Here is a 22,879-nt window from a genome sequence, read left to right as displayed (position 1 = left end):
CTTATGCTGGGGATTCTGACATGCAGATGTTCTCCCTCACTCTCGATAACGTGAAAGACTGAAAATGCTGCAGTCATTTATAAGTAGATTCTGGTAAGACACTGATGGGGAAACAGAGCCAGAGCTAGGATCGGACCCCCTGGCAGTCCCACAAAATTTATATAGCTAATTCTTGAAGGGTTTGTTTGATTTGGATAGACTAGAGGAGAAGGAAGAATATTAACAGTAGACAATAACAGGAATCTGGAGGGAATGTACAGTATCTTAACAATGGCACTTGGAAATTATTATTATTATTATTATTATTATTATTATTATTATTATTATTATTATTTTGAGACCAAGTCCCACTCTGTCACCCAGGCTGGAACATCACAGCTCACTGCAACCTCTATCTCCCGGGTTCAAGCTTTTCTCCTGCCTCAGTCTCCTGAGCAGCTGGGATTACAGGCGTCCACCATCACGCCCGGCTAATCCTTGTGATTTTAGTAGAGACGGGGTCTCACCATGTTGGCCAGGCTGGTCTCGAGCTCCTGACTTCAGGTGATCCACTCACCTCGGCCTCCCAAAGTGCTGGGATTACAGGCATGAGCCACTGCGCCCAGTCTGAATCTTTCCTTTGCTTGGCTGAAGCAGATAATTTGTATTCATCCAATATAAAACATCGGCATAATAATAATACTGATTCTGTGGTGGAGTTGGCTATGCAGGGATGGGTTTGGGATAGAGATATGACATATTCCATTTCTCAAAGAGCTTATATCCGGGCAGAGGGACCAAAAGGTAAACGACCAACAGTAGGGGAGAGATGTAGCCCTCGTTCACCTCAGATCTGCAGAGGGGAAGAAAAATTTAAAGAATAGAGTGTCTTTTGAATTTCTGCCTCGGAGGAATTATCATCCACATTGGATAGATAAAGAGATTAAAGTATGTGAGCAAACATGTCACATACCAAGCTAGACAATTATTATTACTGATAAGCCAGAAAGATAATGCTTTGCATTTCTTGTACATATTCCTTTATTGAATGGACTATAAAAAGCACCAATTAATCTTCCCAGACTCTAGTCTTTGTTTGCTCTCTAAGCCTGCCCCACTCAATAGGAACTAAAGGCTGCTTTTCTAGGACCATCAACCAGGAGCTAGGGCGGGTAGACAGCTTGAGGGGGGCCAGGAGGAGCTACACTGCCCTAACTCCTCCATTCCTCTGAGTGAAAAACAGTGTTCATACATCAGATTATATAAGATTTCAAAAACAACTAGCAGGCAGTACAATCTGCAGTTGAATCCAGGTCCATCTGGCTTCAAAACCTGGCTCAAGACTCCCACTTTTTAAAATGTGGTCTGTGCAACCTATAGAATGGGAGAAAATATTTGCAAACTACTCGTCTGACAGGGGATTAATAGCCAGAATATATAAGGAACTTAAAAATCTCAACACAAAAGAAAAACAACCAAGTAATCCAATTAAAAAATGGATGAATGATCTGAACAGACACTTCTCAAAAGAAGACATACAAATGGTCAACAAATATATTTTTAAATGCTCAACATCATTAATCATCAGGGAAATGCAAATCAAAACCATAATGAGGTGTGATCTCACTCTAGTTAGGATGGCTATTACCAAAAAGACAAAAAGAAAAAAAGAAAAAATGCTGGCAAGCCATGCAGAGAAAAGGAAACTCTTACACACTGTTGGTGGGAATGCAAACTAGTATAGCTACTATGGAGAAGAGTATGGCGGTCCCTCAAAAAACACCAAATAGGACTACAATCCAGCAATCCCATGACTGGGAATTTATCCAAAGGAAATGAAATCATTATATCAGATAGACATCCAAACTCCCATGTTTATTGCAGCACTCTTCACAATGGCCAAGATATGGAATCAACCTAGGTGTCCAATAACTGATGGATGGATAAAGAAAATGTAGTATATACATCATGGAATACTGTTTAACCATAAAAAATGAAATCCTGGCCAGGCACGGTGGCTCACGCCTGTAATCCCAGCACTTTGGTGGGCGGATCACCTGAGGTCAGGAGTTGGAGACCAGCCTGGTCAACATGGTGAAACTCCGTCTCTACTAAAAATACAAAAAATTAGCCAAGCATGGTGGCAGATGCCTGTAATCACAGTTACTTGGGAGACTGAGGCAGGAGAATCGCTTGAACCTAGGAGGCAGAGGTTGCAGTGAGCTGAGATCGCACCACTGCCCTCCAGCCTGGGCAATAAGAGCGAGACTTTGTCTAAAAAAAAATAATAAAATAATAATAATAAAAAATAAATCCTGTCATTCAACACAACATGGATGGAACTGGAGAATATGATGTTAACTGAAATAAGACAGCAACAGAAAGTTAAACACCCATGTTCTCACTGATATGTGGAAACTCTAAAAAAAAACTTCATCTCACAAAAGTAAAAAGTAGAACAGAGGATTCTGGAGACTGCGAAGGGTAGGGGGAGGGGAGGGATAGGGAGAGATTTGTTAAAGCAGCAGACCCTAACCTTTTTGGCACCAGGGACCAATTTTGTGGAAGACAATTTTTCCATGGCCAGAGTGGGGTGGGGCTGGGGGATTGGATGAGGGGGATGAAACTGTTCCACCTCAGATCATCAGGCATTAGATTCTCATAAGAAGCATGCAACCTAGATCCCTCACATGTGCAGTTCACAGTAGGGTTTCAGTTCCTATGAGAATCTAATGCAGTCACTGATTTGACAGGAGGAGGAGCTCAGGCAGTAATGCTCACTCACCCACCGCTCATCTCCTGCTGTGCAGCCTGTTCCTAACAGGCCATGGACCAGTATTGATCTGCTGCCCAGGAGTTGGGGATCCCTGGGTTAAAGGATACAAAATTACAGCTAGATAGAGAGAATAAATTCTAGTATTCTCTACCACTATAGGGTGGTATAGTTAACAGTAACATATTTTATAGGTTCAAATGGCTAGGAGGAGGATATTAAATCTTCCCAAAACAAAGAAATGATAAATGTTTGAGATGATGGATATGCTAATTACCCTGATCTGATCACCATACATTATATGTACCAAAACATTACTATGCATTCCATGAATATGTACAATTATTATTTGACAATTTAAAAAATACAATAAAAGCTGAGCACGGTGGCTCACACCTGTAATCCCAGCACTTTGGGAGGCCAAGGCAGGTGGATCGTGAGGTCAGGAGTTCGAGACTAGCCTGGCAAGCATGGTGAAACCCCGTCTCTACTAAAAATACAAAAAATTAGCTGGGCATGGTAGCACACGCCTGTAGTCCCAGCTACTTGGGAGGCTGAGGCAGGATAATTGCTTGAACCCAGCAGGTGGAAGTTGCAGTGAGCTGAGATTGCACCACTGCACTCCAGTCTGGGCAAGGAAGCTAGACTCCATCTCAAACAACAATAGCAACAACAACAGCAACAATAAAAAATAATTTTTTTAAAAAAAGTGTGGTCTGCGAATTGGCAGCATCAGCATCAACCGGGAGCATGGCTGGCGACATAATCTGTGTGGCCTAATGCAAAATAAAAATATGGGCACCTGTTCAAAAAGCAGGGGAAAAGTGCCACTACATTTGCAAAAATGTTAAGCTTTTCTCTTTCTTCCAGTCTCTCAACTTGTCATGGTGTTTTATATTTGCCATTTAATGTCATTCTTTTTTTTTTTTTAAGACTGGGTTTCGCTCTTGTTGCCCAGGCTGGAGTGCAGTGGTGCAATCTTGGCTCACTGCAGCCTCTGCTTCTTAGGTTCAAACAATTTTCCCACCTCAGCCTCCCGAATAGCTGGGATTACAGGAGTGTGCCACCACGCCCTACAAAAGTTTGCATGTTTAGTAGAGACGGGGTTTCGCCACATTGGCCAGGCTGGTTGCGAACTTCTGACCTCCAGTGACTCATCCACCTTGGCCTCCCAAAGCGTTAGGATTACAGGCGTGAGCTACCATGCCTGGCCCATTTAATGTCATTCTAACTAAAAAAACATTTTTAATGACTAACATGGATTTACTATTAATCTTTTTTATCAAGCAATGCCAGTTTTAAATGCAAATATCTAAGCATTTAATTACTAAGGTGGAATCATTGAAACAATACAATTTGTATTTTGTAACTTGTACACACAGGTGTGTTTTGTTCTTACCAGAACAGTGGAAACACTAAATAAAGTCACTCAACAGTTTTTGTTTTACTTCTTAACAAGCACACATTCTACTCACAGTACCTTCCGCTTCCTGAAGGATAGGGAAGGACTGAAAGGAAAAAGAACTTTCCCCTCTCTTCTATGTCATCATTTTAGCATCCGTGGTTGGCTAATATAGGGAAGTAACCCAGGAGGGATATGACAGTGTTTCTTGGTCATTCATATTTCTTAGAACATCACTGCCTTCTTTCTGTGTTCATGGCAAGTTCTGGTACCGATGGCAAGCATGGCCTCTCCAGGCTGTCAGTGACTCAAACCTTACCAAGTCACAGCCTTAACACACCACTTGGTACTTGCTGAACTCCCACCAAAATTTTGTACTCATGGGGCATCTCAAGTAGTATATGCAAATGGAACACAAAAGACAGTGGCCACGCATATTCCTACTGCACTGCATGGATCTCTTCTAGTCTCCGGCTGGCTGGATTGCCCCATCAGACTTACAAAACACAAGTTCAAATTTAAAAATCATTTAAAATTTTAAGGTGAAAATAGTGTGTTAAAACTAAGTTCAGAGCCTGCATAGGCTGCAGCTTAGGAGCTGGCTTTGCTTAGGAGCTTGATAAAAATGCAGGTTCTCAGTGCTGCCCACTCTCAGCCCCACCCCCACCCCCACCCCCAGACCTGTTGAATCAGAATTTGCATCTTAAGATTCCCAGGTCGGTTGTTTTGGGGCCTGTTGAAGTTCAGGAAGCTCTGGTCTGGTCTAGACCACTGAAGATTCTATCTCCCAGGCTAGACGCTGACTTTACCCCCTGGGAGGCAAGGGACAACTTTCTCTGATCTGCCCCACACTCTCTCTTCCCTCCTCTGGGCCCTACCTGCAGCTCTCCAGGATGTTATCAACTGGATTGCTGGCTGGCTTTTCTAACAACAGATTAATGAGGCTGTGTTCAAATCTCAGGTTTCATCTGCCTTCCAACCATCCAAGCCCTTTTTATATTCATGAATCCCTGTGGCAAGGAAGAAAACACAAAGAGCATCTAATAGGAGCCTTCCTTTTAAAGACCCATTTTAAGGATATGGGCCAGAGGCCGAGCCCCCCAAAAGATGAAAGTCTTGTTAATTTACATGTCAATGTGTAGCTGAGATGCCTTTATTATTGAGAATTCAAAAGTGAGAATCTTTCCCCCCCCCCCCGTTTGTTATTTAATTCCATTGATTTCCCTACTTTTGCTAGCTTTAAAATTACCCAGAGTGGATGAGGATGCAGTGTAACCTTTTTTCTGCTTCTCTTTGAGATTTTTCATGATGAAATGTTAGAAACATATTAATATCATGTCCCCCAAAATCTTTGAAAGAAGATCAAAGGAGGAGAAAATAGAGTTGAAAATTTAATTCACTTTGGCATTCAAGAGGTGTCTAAGAATAGGCCGGGCACGGTGGCTCACGCCTGGCTTTTGGCAGGCAGATCTCTTGCAGCCAGGAGCTCAAGACCAGCAGACCAGCTGGGGCAACATAGTGAGACCCCGTCTCTACAAAAAATACAAAAATTAGCTGGATGTGGTGGCACACACCTGTAGTCTCAGCTACTCAGGAGGCTGAGGTGGGAGGATCACTTGAGCCTGGGAGGTTAAGACTGCAGTGAGCCATGATGGTGTCACTGTGTCAGAAGTGTGTGAACCAGAGCAACTCCATTTTGAATGGGAGCTAGGTAAAATGAGACTGAGACCTAGTGGGCTGCATTCCCAGAGAGTTAAAGCATTCTATGTCACAGGATGAGATAGGAGGTTGGCACAAGATACAGGTCATAAAGACCTTGCTGATAAAACAGATTGCAGTAAAGAAGCCGGCTAAATCCCACCAAAACCAAGACAGTCACTAGAATGACCTCTGGTTGTCCTCACTGCTACACTCCCACCAGCATCCTTACAGTTTACAAATGCCATGGCAACGTCAGGAAGTTACCCTATATGATCTAAAAAGGGAGGCAAGAATAATCCACCCCTTGTTTAGCCTATCGTCAGGAAATAACTGTAAAAATGGGTAACCAGCAGTCTTCTGGGCTTCTATGTCTATGGAACAGCCATTCTTTTTTCTTTTCTTTTCTTTTTTTTTTTTGAGATGGAGTCTCGCTCTGTCACCCAGGCTGGAGTGCAGTGGCGCAATCTCAGCTCACTGCAACCTCCACCTCCCGGGTTCAAGGGATTCTCCTGTCTCAGCCTCCCAAGTAGCTGGGATTACAGGCAGATGCCACCATGCCTGGCTAATCTTTGTATTTTTAGTAGAGATGGGGTTTTACCATATTGGCCAGGCTGGTCTCGAACTCCTGATCTCGTGATCTGCCTGCCTCAGCCTCCCAAAGTGCTGGGATTACAGGCATGAGCCACCGCGCCCGGCCGGAGTAGACATTCTTTTATTCCTTTATTTTCCTCATAAACTTGCTTTCACTTTACCTACTCACCCTGAGTTCTTTCTTGAGCGAGATCCAAGAACCCTCTCTTGGGGTCTGGGTCGGGACCCCTTTCCTGTAACAACCACACTCCAGCCTGGGTGACAGAGTGCGACCCTCTCAAAAAAAAGAAGAAGAAGAAGAAGAAGTTTTTTAAGAAGAGTAAGTTAGGAAAGAAATTCAGTCAAAATTAGTGTTAAATAAAATGTACAGGAGGCCATTGGTTTGAAATGAGCTCCTGCACTAGCCCCAGCAGACCAAACCAAAATAGAGTCACTCATGCTAATGTTCCATACCACCAAGCCAAAACTAAGTTGCTTACCTGAACTTCCAATAAATAGGAGAGAGAGAGAGAGAGAGAGAGAGAGAGATAATAGCCAAATCCCCAAACAGGCCAGTCTCAATGAACATGATGAGGAAATCCCCTCTGCCTCGATCTTTATAATGAAGGTAACTTTGAAACGACTAATCCACCGGTTCTCTGTTTCTGCTTTCCTCAGCTCCTTTCTGTCTGTAAAACCAACCTCCTCTTCCCAGCTCATCACAACATTCTACTTTATAGAATAAGGCAGATTCTGAATTGCCTGATTCTAGAATCACAAATAAAAGCCAATTAAGATCTTTAAACTAAACTTGTTGTAATTTTGTTTGATGACATTAGGAAATTTCATCTTCTTGTTTCTCTCTCAGCCTGAGGCCTGAAATAGAATCACCCCTCAGCTAAAATGGAATTGCCCCTCAGCATGTGAGCAAACTTTTACTGCACCGCTAAGTTGCAAGTCAATAGAGAATTTTCTTTCACAATAGTGGCTCCCCTACTTCTGTGAGGGAGAGCATTTAAAAAAGCAAGAGAAAAGAAAGGAAAAAGAGAAGGAAAGGGAAGCAAAGAAAAGAGAACGTTTTCAAAAGATGCGTGCTGCCCTTTTGATGGGGACGGCCTCCTTTTCCTCTTGACTGCCAACCCCACCAGAAAACATTCTCCCAAATGGTCGAGACTGTCGGAAGCCAATGTTGACTGCAGCTGCTTATAATTTGTTAGTAACTTTCTGGCATAGAGACATCTCAATTTTAAGACCAAGCTTTTATGTTCCCTGACCAGGACTAGAAATGGCATACAAAAGAAAATGAGGGAGTAGGGATGAGGGAGTAGCACAGACGCCGTGGGGGGCATGAACTGAACCACAAAGAGGGTGGGGGCAGGACTTGGACCTCCTGAAAGTCTTGGGCTTTTCAGCAGTGCTATTCCCCCCTCATTTCTCCTCCACCCCCAATCAAGGCAGGAGAAACAAAGAAACAGCCTAGCAATGAACTCCTTGGGGTTGAGGTTTTACTGCATAGCTGTGTGCTGTGAAGAATTTTCTTATAAATTGCCCTGTTTGCACAATGATGGCATTCTTTTTTGGATCACCAACTCAGGACATTTGGTAGCATGAGTGACAGAAACATTTTAAATTCATGGGAAATACAAAACCCCCTTTGTGGGCATTGGTTTCAGCCGCTGCCTCAGGTAACAAGAGTTGAGCTAAGTTTTCCTTCTTTTCCCTTCCTTATCCATTGATTCTCTGGCCAAGGTGCTATCGACTAGCCCGGTGACCCACAGGCCAAGGGAGGGAGGAGATGAAAAGCAAGTTAATTCACCAGATGGAGAGTGGGACCATTTCAGCAGGAGGCAGCTGCATTTCCAAAGCCAGATCAAAATTAAGTTCAAAAAGCTAAGTCCTGCTTAAAGAGCTGAAGGCATAGAGATAGGACAAGGTCTGAGCTGGAACAGGAGATGAGGAACTCTCCTGTCCTCACCTCCATTTCCCCAGGGCCTGGATCTAGCAGGATCTAAGCTGTAAATCCCCCCACTGTCTGTGGTCAGAGGTTTCGCAACTGTGTTGGCTTAAACTTTGTTTCTGCCCTTAGACAAGTTATTTAACTTCTCTGATGCTCACTATCTTCATCTATAAAATAGGGACAATACTATCATCTGTCTCATTGGCTTTCTGGGAGGAATCAATGAAGAAATATATGCAATGGCCTGATAGCCAGGGCACATAGAGCTTAATAAGAAGTAGCAGTAATGGGAGTAATTGTTGTTTCAAAGAGGAAGCTATTACCAAGTCCAGCCTCACATATTTTCAAAGAAGACGTGGAAGGGTTGTCCATGAGTTGACAAAGCCCAGATTGTCTCATTTCCCTCAGAGCCCAAAGGTCTGGCAGGCAAGCCACAGCCCTGGGTCATGAGTGAGTGGGTCCACACCATCGCCCTTCATGAGAAACACCTTCCCTTCCTTCTTGCTTGGTTTCCCTCTCCTTCTTCTGCCCATCTCCATCTTTTTTTCCTCTTTCCTTCCCCAAAGACCCCATCAGCTCCACTTTTTCCCTACACAACAACCTAGGAAAGTCATCTCATACTGCTGAGCCCCACTTGCCTTTCAAGGCAGTGAGGACGATGGAGCAGATGCTCTGTAAGTCCCTTTGGAAGCCAACATTCCACAATCATCCATTCCTCTCCTTTCTCCCTTCTCTTTTCCTTGCCTCTTTCACACTCAAACTCCTGGGAGAAAATTCCACCTGGTTGAGCTTGGGTCACATGCCTGCCGCTACAGGTATGGCAATGTTAGAGAAAGGCTCTGGGGCAGGAATCCCCCAGGAACCTTGGGCTTCTTTAGAAGAGGAGGACCTGGTTTTATAATCCCCCATGACTGCATGATTTGTGGAAGAGGGAGTGGTAATTCCCCCAGAAGAAATCAGAAAGGAAGAATAGGCATTAGATTTAGGGTAGAGCAAAGGAAAGAACTACAACAGGCACTGTGCAGATGATAAAATTGGATGTATGCTTTCTGTCCTTTCCATTCGTATATTCATTTGCTTATCTATGCATTCGCCTTTGAGTGTCTAGGCCACTGAAGATGCAAGCCTTACCTGAACTTGAGAATGGTTAGAATTGTCATAATAAAATGTTCATTAAATATTTTGTGGTAAGTTCAACAATAAGAATCCTCTCAGGAAGCAGGGTGGATCACAAGAACTAAATTGAACCTATCCTCTGGGCCAACCAAGTCTTTAAGGGAATGGTTACATAAGACCAAACCAGGCATATTGGACATTGAGAGGAACCCCCAGGATGCAAGCCAGCCCTACAGTTCTCAATCTGGAGTGGATTTTGCTCTCCCTAGGGATATTTAGCAAAGTCTGGAGCCATTTGTGGTTGTCACAACTGGGAGGAAGGGGGACTTCTACTGACATCTACTTGGTAGAGACCAGGATGCTGCTAAACATTCTACAGTGCATAGGACAGCCCCCGACAATCAAGAATTACCCTACCCCAAACATCAACAGTGCCAAGGTTGGGAAATCCCTAGCAGATGGACAAGAGGCCTTTCATCCCAATAATCCTGATATGTTTTGTTGAGTCTGAGAACTTTCTTGTCATAAGTGCTGACTATGGGGACCACAATCTAGTTTCACTCAACCAGTTTGTAAATCCAGGTGCCAGCTCTTCCACTAAGGAAGTCTCCTGGAAGATCCTTGCCCAAGATTCTTTGTCTTTCCCCTCCAAAACAGTGAAGGGGCAGACCTGTCACCAAGTTCATCCAATCTGAATTCTCCATGGGTCTTGCATATTGGGCTAAATGTTTCAATATAGAAGGTTTAGTTTTCTAGAAGCCATGTCAAGACTGATACGAAATTCTTCTTCTGAGATCTCTTTCAGCTGCCTTATTAGCTGTAAATATAATTATCTTGCTTTCTCTTGGATCTTATGAGCTGCACCGTATTCTTCCAGCAAATTTACTTTTTGCTTCAATTAGTCAGTCAATTTATTTTGCTTGCAACCAAGATGTCCTGATACAGAGAATCTTCAGTTCCCTTTAGTAACTTCCAAACTTCATGCAACATCTCAAGTACGTCCCATCCTATCACTCCAAGAAACATGGGATCCCAGAAATATCCTGGTTCATACTCTACTTCTCTAGGATCTGCCATTTGATTACCAGTTAATCAAATGACCAAAAAAGAATTTATTCACACCCACATACTTTGAACAATGTCAGCTCAAGGAAAAGTCAAAGTAGAGAAGCGGGACTAATATTTGTTGGGTGTCTACATGTGCCAGGCACAACGTTAAGGACTTTATATTTAGAATCGTCTCTCAACTTTATTGCTATACTGGAGGTTGGTATTCCTATCCCACTTTACATTTGAGATAAAGGAGGATTAGTGAGATCAACTAATTTTCGTAAGACCATATATCTAGTAGTTATTAGAGATAGGATTTGGATTTGAGTCTATCTGTCTCCAAGGCCCATGGTTTGTTTTTTTTTTTACCTCTGTACAAGAGATGGCAAACTGTGGCCCTTGGGCCATATCTTGCCTGCCACCACTCACTTTTGTAAATTAAGTTTTATTCTAACAGTCATGCTCATCCTTTTGCTCTATAATGACATAGTTGAGTATTTGCAATGGAAACAATAAGCATTGCAAAGAGTAAAATATTGCCTATGTTACCTTTATAGAAAAAGTTTGGGCTGGGCACGGTGGCTCATGCCTGTAATCCCAGCACTTTGGGAGGCCGAGGCGGGTGGATCACCTGAGGTCAGGAGTTCGAGACCAGCCTGGCCAACATGGCAAAACCCTGTCTCTACTAACAATACAAAAAAATTAGCCAGGTGTGGTGGTAGGCACCTATAATCCAGCTACTCAGGATGCTGAGGTAGAATTGCTTGGACCCGGGAGGTGGAGGTTGCAGTGAACCAATATGCCACTGCACTCCAACCTGGGTAACAGAGTAACACTCTGTCTCAAAAAAAAAAAAGAAAGAAAGAAAAAGTTTGCTAACCTCTGCTCTACATCCTACTCTGTTCCTCGTATGTAGATTCCCCATTCCTGGTCCACTCTTCTTTAGGGTGTTTCTTTACATGAACTCAAGCATCTGATTCTGCATTCTTCCTTTATCAAACCTAGTCAGGAAAGCACTGTCTCATTCATACAAAAGTGGAAGTGACAGATAAAGCTTAATGTTTATCCCTCCCAAGGATATTTGCATTTTAAGAACCAACCAAAACTTGGCCAAAAAGGCAAGTCTGGTGGGAATTTTTGGTGGGAATTCTGAAGTAATGGCTTTCACAGATTTGCCATTGAATCACCTAGATTTTACATGGGCCCCTTCCTTGGGTCTCCCGAAATCAAGCTACATATGATTGAAGGACTATGTAAAGGCTGTAGTCCTTTAATCTGCTTTTTTCAGGCATGGCCTGTTCAGAAAGGTCTTGGTTGGGTCCTAATCTTAAGGTCACTAGGGTGACTGCTACTTATGCTCAGGACCAGGACACTGGCTACTGATTTCAGATGTCACATCTTCATATACTTTCTAACTCTCAATTTGTAAAGATGACCAAAAAAATTAAAGGAGTTAATACACTATTTTACCAACCAGTAACATCAGCATAACTATCTCTGTACAGCAATTGCTGAAGATGATCAGTTGCAATGATCTACAGCTGGGTTTGGTGTTGACTATCAAACTTTCCTCACTAGTGTAAGCTTTGCCAGGAGAAGCTGAAGCTCTTTTCTAGATGGAGCCAAGGGCCTATTCTTTTCCCAGTTGGTTCTATGCCATCTTCCAATATCTCTGTGGCCCACACTTGTGTGCACCAGCCTGACTGTGTCCTTGAATTAGAACCGATACACAAATTGCAAAGCATGCCTCGCTGTGACAAGTGGGAAGAAAACCATTTCTCACCTCCTCACCTCCAGAGACTCACTCTCTGCTAGTGATTTTATCTCTTAAATGGTTTTCAAGTATGGCCTTTCCTCTCTTCTATTACTATTGCTCAGATAGTAACCACATCTTGCCATTTTTATAACCTCTTAACTGATCATCCTGCCTCAGTGTCACTCTCTCAAGTCCATCTCTGAAACTGTTTCTAGAGAACTTTATCTAAAATTCATCCAGGCACAGTTGCTTGTGCCTGTAATCACAATAACTCAGGAGGCTGAGGCGGGAGGATCACTTGCCTGGGCAACATAATGAGACCCCGTCTCTAAAACAAGTTAAAAAAAGAAAAATCAAGTGTGGCCAATGTCCCTTCCCTGTCTAAACCTTGCAGTGGCACCCAGTCTCCTTCCTAGATGCCACACATCCAGGTCATATACCTGAACATATCTGGTAAGCATTAAACAATAGGGAGCAGTGCAGCCTGGGGTGAACCAGAGGCTTAAAGGCATGTAGACTTTATTCAAACTCTGTGAGGGCCAAAATGAAAGCACCATCTGCAGACTGAAAGCAGTCCACAAGCAATGCATGTGCTACCTCAGGAGAAATGCATGGTCCGCTTTTTACCATGACATAAAAGTCTTCTCTGGTCTGACTTCCACTGTTGATCCTTATCCCCAGCTACAACCTGACTCTCCCTTCAGGCTCCTGCCATCCCCATCTGCTTGATTCCTCATGAGTTTCACGCCTCCCTGCCCCTGCTCATTTTTTTTTTCCTACCTCCTTCTTATTCTGTCTTTAAAGCTTAAGATCCTTTCCTGGATCATCCCCCGCCTCCAGGTGAGCCAATATTGATCTTCTGTGCCTTTCTAGAACTTGATGCTGGCCTCCGTCATTACAATGACTGCATTATTTTAGAATAATATCCTCCTGTGTTCCTCCAAAGAATATTAAGTTCCTTGAGAGCAGGGAAATATGGCATTTGTGTATGATTCTGTATGCCTGTGTCTATAATAACCACTCATCAAATATTTGCTGAACCAAACACTAACCTTGGGGCCCAAGAGAGCTCTGTCTGGTTCCAGGAGTCATTTGTTAGCTAGAGATTTGCTAGTCTTAGGCAAACACTCTATGTCACAATTATTCTTTCTAGACAGAAATAGCATACTTTCCTCAAATGGTGTTTATGGAATAAAATAAAATGAAATGTACATGAATAAATGGCACAGGGCCTGACATTTAGTTGGAACTCAAAAAGTGTAATGTTTTAATGAAGCTATCTTAGAAATGGCTTGAAGTCCAGCCATTAAAGGGTAGGTTATCTTTGATGATGTGGCTGCTCTGATTACTTCTTATCTTATTTTCTATTGCTTCAGCATAAATCTGCTCTATAGATACTGAAGTAGGCCATGGTGTTCAGAATAAAGGCTACCTGTAGGAAGTGTTGACTGAGAGGGAGTGTGAGGGAGCCTGATAAATGTTGGAAATGCTGCATTTCTTTATCTTGGTGGTGTTTACACAGGTGTATTCATCCAGGGTTACAGGTGGAATTGCGTCCCCCAGGAAGATATGCTGAAGTCCCAATTTCCGGGACCCACAAATGTGACTGTATTTGGAAATAGAGTCTTTGCAATATAATCAAGTTATAATGAGGTCATTGGGGTGGGCTTTAATCCTATATGATTGGTGTTCTAACAAAAAGAGGGAAATTTGGACACAGACACACAAATAAGAGAATGCCATGGGAATGCACGGGAGAACACAGGACAACAGAAGCCGATATTGGAGGAATGCCAAAGATTGGGGTCATCCCCAGAACTCAGGAAGAGGCGAGGAAGAATTAGATCTAGGCTTTTACAGCATGTCTCTGCTTACACCTTGATTTTCAACTTCTGGCCAACTGTGACAGAATGTATTTCTGTTGTTTTAAACCATCTAGTTTGAGTTACTTTGTATGGCAGCCCTAGCAAATAAGTGCAGATTTTGGTACTGGGAAGTGAAATGTAACAAATACCTAAAATGTGGAAGTGGCTTTGGAATTGGGTAATGGTGAAACCTCCTTTGCAAAGATTATGACAGTGGGAGAAGTCTAGCGTGGCTAACTCCATCTTGCTTCAAGCCTCACAGGCTGGCTGTCTTCACTCATTCCTGGGCATAGGCCAAGCTAACTGTGGGAGGAATATAGTTTATAGTTTAACTTGGAAGCAAGGATGATAATAGTCCCTTCCTAAAACTAGCCCCATTCTTGCTCAGAGACTGAAAACTAATGAAAGGCGGTGAGATTAGGATTATGGGAGGGGCCTGAATTCTGCTCAAATGTAGGGATAGTTTCTCTAATTCCTTGCTGCTCAGAAGTCATGTAGCCAGAGGTCACAAGATTTGTGACTTCCCCAATTGTTTTTACAGGTAACATCACTATTGTAGAACCTAAAACTGGTTTTTTGAGATTTTTTCTTTTCTTTCTTTTTTTTTTTTTTCCTGAGATGGAGTCTTGCTCTGTCGCCCAGGCTGGAGTGCAGTGGCATGATCTCGGCTCACTGCAAGCTCCACCTCATGAATTCACACCATTCTCCTGCCTCAGCCTCCCGAGTAGCTGGGACTACAGGCACACACCACCATGCCCGGCTAATTTTTTTTTGTATTTTTAGTAGAGATGGGGTTTCATCGTGTTAGCCAGAATGGTCTCTATCTCCTGACCTCATGATCTGCCCGCCTTGGCCTCCCAAAGTGCTAGGATTACAGGTGTAAGCCACCGTGTCCAGCCGGTTTTTTGAGATTTTTCTATACTGTCCACTTCCAGACTCATGACTCAACTGATCCTATGGCCCCCAACCCAGAGGCAGACTCAGAGCATGAGAATGGATTTCCATAGCCCTATGATTGCAGCCCCAACCAAACAGCAGCACCCATTCCCTAGTCCTCTGCCCACAAAACTATCCTTGAAAAACTGTAACCTCTGAGCCTTTGGAGAGACTAATTTGAGCAATAACTCTATCTTCCATATGGCTAGCCTAGCATCAATTAAACTCTTTCTTTACTGCAATACCACGATATCAGTGAATTGATTTTGCCTGTGCAGCAGCAAGAACCTGGTAGGCAATTACAGTGGGTAGACGTACAGGAATTTTCAGGAGCTTGATAGTAAAAGCCTAGATTGCTTTGAAGAGATTGGTGGTAGAAACATGGATGTTAGCTGGGTGCAGTGGCTTATGCCTGTAATCCCAGCCCTTTGGGAGGCTGAGGCAGCAGGATCACTTGAGCCCAGAATTGTGAGACCAGCTTGGGCGAGATGGTGAGAGCTTGCCTCTATAAAAATTAAAAGAAAGAAGAAAGAAGTATGGATGGTAAAGGCCATTTTGGTGAAGGTTTAGAAAGAAGTGAGGGAAGGTGTAGAGAAAGCTTTTATCATGTTAGAAAATACATATATCATTATGAACAGAACATTGCTAGAAATGTGAATGTTAAAAGTGCTCCTGGTAAAGCCTCGGATGGAAGTGAGGGACATTGGTATTGGACACTAGAGGAAAGGTAAACCTGGTTATAAAGTGGCAGAAAACTTAGCTGAATTATCTTCTACTGCTTTGTGGAAAGTAAACTTAGAAGTGATTAATTTGGATATTGAGCTGAAGTGATTTCCAAGCCAAGTGTGGAAGGTACAGTCTGGTTTCTCTATGCTGCTCAGTGTAAAATGCAAGAGAAAGAGACACATTAAGGAATGAACTGGTAAGCATAAAGGGACCAGCATTTGATTTGGAAAATTCTCAGCCTATCCAGATGACCTGCTCTGGAATTAGAGTCAAGGGTATGTCTAGACAATATTTGCTAAAGGGATGAGATGTGTGATTTATGAATCCAATCAACCAACTCAGCAGAATCCAGGAATAGAGCTAAAATTATCCGACAAATATCTATGAGGGACTCTCTTGTCTTGTGGCTTAGACCCCTAGATTACCTGGGAGACTGACAACATTTTTAATAATTTTATACCAGTGGAAATGCTGCCATCCCAGACTGAAAGGGACAGAGGCAAGATGAAATGAAGGAAGAATGAGCCTGAGGCCAGAGCCACGGATGCAAGGTGGATGGTACCCTGGGTGGGCCAAGAAGGTGAGGCCATCCACCCAATGGGCCAAGAGAACAGAGCCTCAAGCCACAGAAGATTATTTTCAGGCCTGAAATCTAATGGAGTTTTTCCTCTTGGGTTGTGGACTTGCTTTAAGCCAATGACTTCATTATTCCTTCCGATTGTTCCCTCCTGTTAGCGCCCTGTTTCGGAGCGAGGGCTTATGCAATATTTCTGCCCTGGCTCTCTATTCAGGTGACTCAGTCTGGAGTGCATGATCCAGACCAGAGAGCATGGCATGCCTCTGCACCTTCCCATCAGCGTACTGTGAGGTCTGGGTGCTCTGGCACATTGATCTCCTCTTTAGGCAGCACAACCCCTAAACAACGATCCTCTTGGCAAAGCAGAAGCCAGGAACCCCAAATGTGCTCTTTGCGGATCATTTTAAGGGCTGCCTTGCAGACCCCTCTCACCTACCTAAAATGGCTCATTTCCTTTGCCTTTGGGTGCCCTTCCACACCTCCTGTGTCGGTGTGATGTTTTACGGGGCCAGATCTCTTCCCTGTCACTTTGTGAGGAATCTGCCATTTTCCCCTTAGAATTAGTGCTGCTTTCTAGAAATCTTCCCCATGTAACGGGTTTAAAATATTATGCTACTTGGGAAAAGTTCAGCACTAGCCAGTATCAAAAGCCCTGTAGCTCAGCTCATTGTTGAGGGGCCCAAAAGAGGCGCTGAGTAAGAAGCGCAAGGGAAAAAAAAATAAAAATAAAAATAAATTCCTAGTTTGCGTGGGAAAAGGGCTGACTTAAAGAGGACAATTCAGTTTTGCTAGACACCTGCTCCGTCTCCTTCCTATACCTCGTTCCACATTCCCAGGCATTTTCTCTTTGAAAAGATACAGAAGTAGTGGTCGTTTCCATTTCCTCTGCAGATTGCAAAAAGGGAGACATCTTGCCCTTAAGAAAAGACCGTGGAGTGGTGGCGGGCGCCTGTAGTCCCAGCTACTCGGGAGGCTGAGGCAGGAGAATGGCGTGAACCCGGGAGGCGGAGCTTGCAGTGAGCCGAGATGGCGCCACTGCACTCCAGCCTGGGCGACAGAGCGAGACTCTGTCTCAAAAAAAAAAAAAGGAAAAGAAAAAGAAAGAAAAGACCGTGGAGGCTACTGAAGGGGCTCTCTCTTCAGAGACATGTCACCCTGAGCCTTTCGGCGATGCCTTTCTTTCTTTAGAAAATCGTTCTACCTCTTTGGTGTGGTGTCCTGGGCTTCCCTCTAGCCTCATTCCTGGACACTTTCTCCATCACACCCTTCACTGCAGCCATCTCAGGATATTTTCTTTTCTTTTCTTTTTGAGTCGGGTTTCGCTCTTGTTGCCCGGGCTGGAGTGTAATGGCACAAGATCTTGGCTCACTGCAACCTATGCCTCCCGGGTTCAAGTGATTCTCCTGCCTCAGCCTCCTGAGCAGCTGGGATTACAGGCATGTGCCACCACACCCAGCCAATTTTTGTATTTTTAGTAGAGACGGGGTTTCACCATGTTGGCCAGGCTGGTCTTGAACTCCTGACCTCAGGTGATCCACTCGCCTCGCCCTCCCAAAGTGCTGGGGTTACAGGCGTGACCCACCACCACCGGCAGGATATTTTCAGTTTGCTAAATGTGTCCCTTTCTCTTCTCCCTCTGCAGGGAATGTCCCTTCTGCTGTACTCAGCTGGCCCGCTGGAAATGTTTCCCCTTGCCTCTCCCCACAGCTGCTTGTTTCAAGGTCACTCTGGGCTCCCTTCCTGCTGTGCAGACTCTATCCCACTGCACAATAAACATTTCTCCTCTTATCTGACTTCTCCTTGAGACTATACCCCCTGGACATCAGGGACTGACTTTACTGTCTGCATTCTAGCACCTGACAAGGTGAGGAGTACCTTCTGGGTACTCAGAGGGTGGCTGGGTATTAACTATGAGGCAGACAGTCCAGTGTTTTAGCTTTCTGTTTAGTGAAACAAACACAGACATGCATGCATCCTTTTGCACATTTAGTATTGTTAGGGTACAATATCACTCCCATGCACAAGCAGGTCATAAAAAATCAGCCATAAATAGATGATTACTTTTAGACGAACCCAAAATTTTGTGTTACTGTCTGAATTATTAGAGAATTTCCTCAATGGTTGTTTGGGCTTTCTGCTCATGTTTAAAAGTCGACTCTAAAAGGCTCTGAGTGAAGAGCAAGAAAATAAACAAATAATAAATAACCTGATCAAAATATGAGCAAAATATCTAAATAGACATTTCTCCAAGAAGACATACAAATGACCAACAGGTATATGAAAAGATGCTCAACATTGTTAATCATCTGGGAAATGCAAATCAAGACCACAATGCAATATCACCTCACACCTGTTGGGATGGCCATTATATATATATAAAATGTATTATATATTTTTCTCTACATCCTCTCAGATACTTTATATATATATATATATAGTATATATTTTTTAAAAATATTTTAAATATATATTGTATGTAACATATGTTTTTATATATAAAAGTGTATTTTATATATAAATATAAAAACAAGTGTCTGAGAGGACGTAGAGAAAAGGGAACCGTTACGCACTGTTCCTGGAAATGTAACATGATACAACTGCTATAGGAAACAGTACAGAGTTTCCTCAGAAAATTAGAAACAGGACTACCATGTGACCCAGCAATCTTGCTTCTGGTATACATCCGAAAAAACTGAAATCAGGATCTGGAAGAGATATCTGCAATCCTATGTTCGTTGCAGCATTATTCACAATAGCTTAAATATTGAAGCAACCCAAATATCCATCAACGGACAAATGGAGAAAGAAAATGTAGTGCATACATACAATGGAACATTATTTAGCTTTAACAAAGAAGAAAATCCTACTATTGTAATAACATGGATGGACCAAGAAGATATTCTATTAAATGAAATAAGTCAGTCATAGAAGGACAAATATTGTGTGATCTCTCTTATCTGAGGCACCTAAAATAATCAAAGGTATTGAGGTGACAATAGAATGGTGGTTGCTAGGGGGTAGGGAAGGGCAATATGGGGAGTTGTTGTTCAATGGGTATAAACTTACAGTGATACAAAAGTGAGTAAGTTCCAGAGATCTGCTCTGCAAGACAGTGCCTGTAATTAACAGTAAGTACTGCTAAATTAAGTTTAGCCTAAAGCTGCCTCCTTACGTATTTTAAGTTAGCCTAAAGGCTTCTCCATACTTAGTCAACTGCAACCTAACCAGATGTGGAAACAGACTGCACCCTACTCTTGTAACAATAGCTATACTTCAGCCACTCACAGGCGGTCGACTGCGCAAACTGTGTTCAAATGAGGCCAACACTGAGCTATAATGATCCAGCCGTTTCTGTACTTTACTTCTGTTTTTTGTCTGTCATTTTCCTTTTTCAGTCCATAAATTCTCTCTAACCACGCAGCAGCCCTGGAGTTGCTCTGAAGGTATTCTGTTTGATGGGTGGGGGTGGGGTACCCGACTCTCAACGTGTTCTTTGCTCAGTTAAACTCTGTTAAATTTAATTTGTCTACAGTTATCTTTTAACAGTACTTATGTGCAAAGTCACTAAATTGTGTATATTAATATGTGCAGCTTTTTGGATACCAATTATACAATACAGCTGAAAAAATAAAGATTAAAAAAATAAAGATTAATCGCTTCTCAGCCTTTTGGCTAAGATCAAGTATAAAAAAATAAAGATTAAAAAATAAAAAGCTCTGGCCAGGTGCGGTAGGGGGCTCAGCACTTTAGGAGGCCGAGGCGGGTGGATCACCTGAGGTCAGAAGTTCGAGACCAGCCTGACCAACATGGTGAAACCCCGTCTCTACTAAAAACACAAAAATTAGTTGAGCATGGTGGTGCCTGCCTGTAATTCCAGCTACTTGGGAGGCTGAGGCACTAGAATCAATTGAATCCAGCAAGTGGAGGTTGCAGTGAGCTGAGATCATGCCACTGCACTCCCACCTGGGTGACAGAGTGAGACTCCATCTCAAAAATAAAATAAAATAAAATAATATAAAATAATAAAAAATAGGCCAGGCACGGTGACTCATGCCTGTAATCCCAGCACTTTGGGAGGCCGAGGCGGGCAGATTACAAGGTCAGGAAATTGAGAACATCCTGGCTAACACGGTGAAACCCCGTCTCTACTAAAAATACAAAAAATTAGCCAGGCATGGTGGCACGCGCCTGTAGTCCCAGCTACTTGGGAGGCTGAGGCAGGAGAATCGCTTGAACCTGGGAGGCGGAGGTTGCAGTGAGCCGAGATCGTGCCACTGCACTCCAGCCTGGGCGACAGAGTGAGACTCAGTCTTAAAATAAATAAATAAATAAATAAGAGTAAAAAGCTCTGTGTATAGATGAGGCTTATCCACTGGTGGCCTCCCTTTAGGATGACATGGCTGGGCTGTTTTCCTGGAGAAACCCCAACTATCAGAATTTGTCTTGACTGAGGTTCCCTCAAAGCAGATGTAGAAGAAACAGAGAGCCCTTTCAGGTCATCTGTTTCAGGGGTCATCTCAGGAAACCCTGGTAGGGAGGTGGAGAAGTGGCAGGAAAGGGAAGGAAGTCAGCGTGGGTGGACAATCGGAGCTCAATGCTGTGAGGGGCTCTGGGGGTCAGTGTAGGTCACACCCCTCAGGATTCTCTCCCTGATGGAACAGCAAGAGAGCCACGCCCTTTTCGACCACCTTGAAGCCCATGAATTCTCTGCCCCTTCTGGCTGGGTCTGTCTGCAGGTTGACAGAAGCGTTCACCTGAAGAAAGCTGCAGGAATTGGCAGGAAACCATCTTTAGGTGCAGAAGTGGATGCTGAGGGGGACACAGGCAGAAGGCTGATGGTGTCTGCTTCTGCATCTTTAGAACTTTCCTCAGGCTGGTCAGCTTCCCCTGAAGTGAATATTGCCATCTCCTACTTGTGGGTTAGGAGACTAGCTGCCAGCACTCTGGGATCTGGGTGAGAGAAAGGACTGGGCTCTCTTTAATCTTAGCTTTTGCTTGGCCAACCCATTCTCAGCGTGGAAACTCCTCTGCTGTCCCCTTGTCCCCTAGTCACCATTGGTTCATACTCTCCGGAGCAGCACTGTCCAATAGAAATATCAAGGGAGCCACAGAAGTCATTTTAGATTTTCTATCAGTCACACGAAAAAATAATAAAAATATACAGGAGAAATTAATTTTAATGTGTTTTATTTAATCCCATTGATCAAAAATATTATTGTTTCAATATATAATCAATGTTTTTATTATTTATTTATTGAGATAAGAGTCTTGCCCTGTTGCCCAGGTTGGAGTGCAGTGATGTTACCATGGCTTACTTCAATCTCAACCTTCCCAGGCTCAGGTGATCCTCCTGCCTCAGCTTCCCAAGTTGCTGGGACTACACACACGTGCCTCCACACCTGGCTAATTTTTGTATTTTTTGTAGAGATGGGATTTTGCTATGTTGCCCAGGCTGATCTTGAACTTCTGGGCTCAAGTGATCCACCCTCCTCAGCCTCCCAAAGTGCTGTGATTACAGGCGTGAGCCACTGAGCCCAGCCTACAACATATAATCAATGTTTTTAAAAATCTTTTATAATTGTACGGAGTCTTCAGAATCTGGCATGTATTTCACACTTAACCCACATTTCAATTTAGAATAACCAGACTTAAAGAGTTCAGAAACCACATGTACTTAGTGGCTGCCGTATTGAGCAGTACAGCTCTAGAAACTAAATTTCCAGTCCAGTGCAAAGGTGAGGGGAGGGGCAGGTCTTCTGCTGCAAGGCATTGAGAAGGAAGCTGGGAGTCTAACTGCTTCTTTATTTATTTATTTGAGACAGAGTCTTGCTGTGTCGCCCAGGCTGGAGTTGCAGTGGTGCGATCTCGGCTCACTGCAAGCTCCACCTCCCAGGTTCATACCATTCTCCTGCCTCAGCCTCCCGAGTAGCAGGCGCCCGCCACCACGCCTAGCTAATTTTTTGTAGTTTTTTTTAGTAGAGACGGGGTTTCACATCTCTTGACCTCGTGTTCCGCCTGCCTCGGCCTCCCAAAGGGCTGGGATTACAGGCGTGAGCCACCGCGCCCGGCCATAACTGCTTCTTAAAAAGACTTTTGACTGACTCTGTTTTGCCATTTACCCCCATTTTAGAAATTCCTGGTGGCCCCAATTTCTGAGCATTTTTGTGGTTCTGTGGTGCAAATAGGATGGATGACTCACTTTCCCTCACTGCCAGCTTAGGTGTTGGCCTCACTGAATCTGCTGGGTCAGCTCACACTCATCCGTCAGCTTTCCATCTTTCCATTTTTCCTTGGTGTTTCCTCCACTCCAAGTCTCTTTGTCCTTATGGGTTTGTGCCTTAAAAAAAAAAAAATCACCCATTTTCATTTTATTGGAATGTTTGGAGAGAACAGAGATAAACATGGATGTTGAAACCACCATCTTTAACTGATCATCAGTAAGTTTTCCATATCAATGGAATATGATTATTT

The 22,879-nt window shown here is 43.4% G+C and overlaps 1 long non-coding RNA gene across 1 annotated transcript in view; it reads right to left on the bottom strand.

Annotated features, from left to right (window-relative positions):
* LOC134737906 (uncharacterized) overlaps positions 1-22,879 on the bottom strand; it is a 44,829-nt gene that overhangs the window by 10,634 nt on the left and 11,316 nt on the right. The window contains exon 2 of the long non-coding RNA XR_010123322.1: positions 22,608-22,745. This is a non-coding gene — a long non-coding RNA (uncharacterized LOC134737906). The remainder of the gene's footprint in view (positions 1-22,607; positions 22,746-22,879) is intronic.

Source organism: Pongo pygmaeus, chromosome 13 (assembly GCF_028885625.2).
Source record: "Pongo pygmaeus isolate AG05252 chromosome 13, NHGRI_mPonPyg2-v2.0_pri, whole genome shotgun sequence".
Lineage (NCBI taxonomy): Eukaryota > Metazoa > Chordata > Mammalia > Primates > Hominidae > Pongo > Pongo pygmaeus.
Note: the sequence above shows the minus strand (reverse complement) of the source record. Positions and strands in the feature narration are given on the sequence as shown.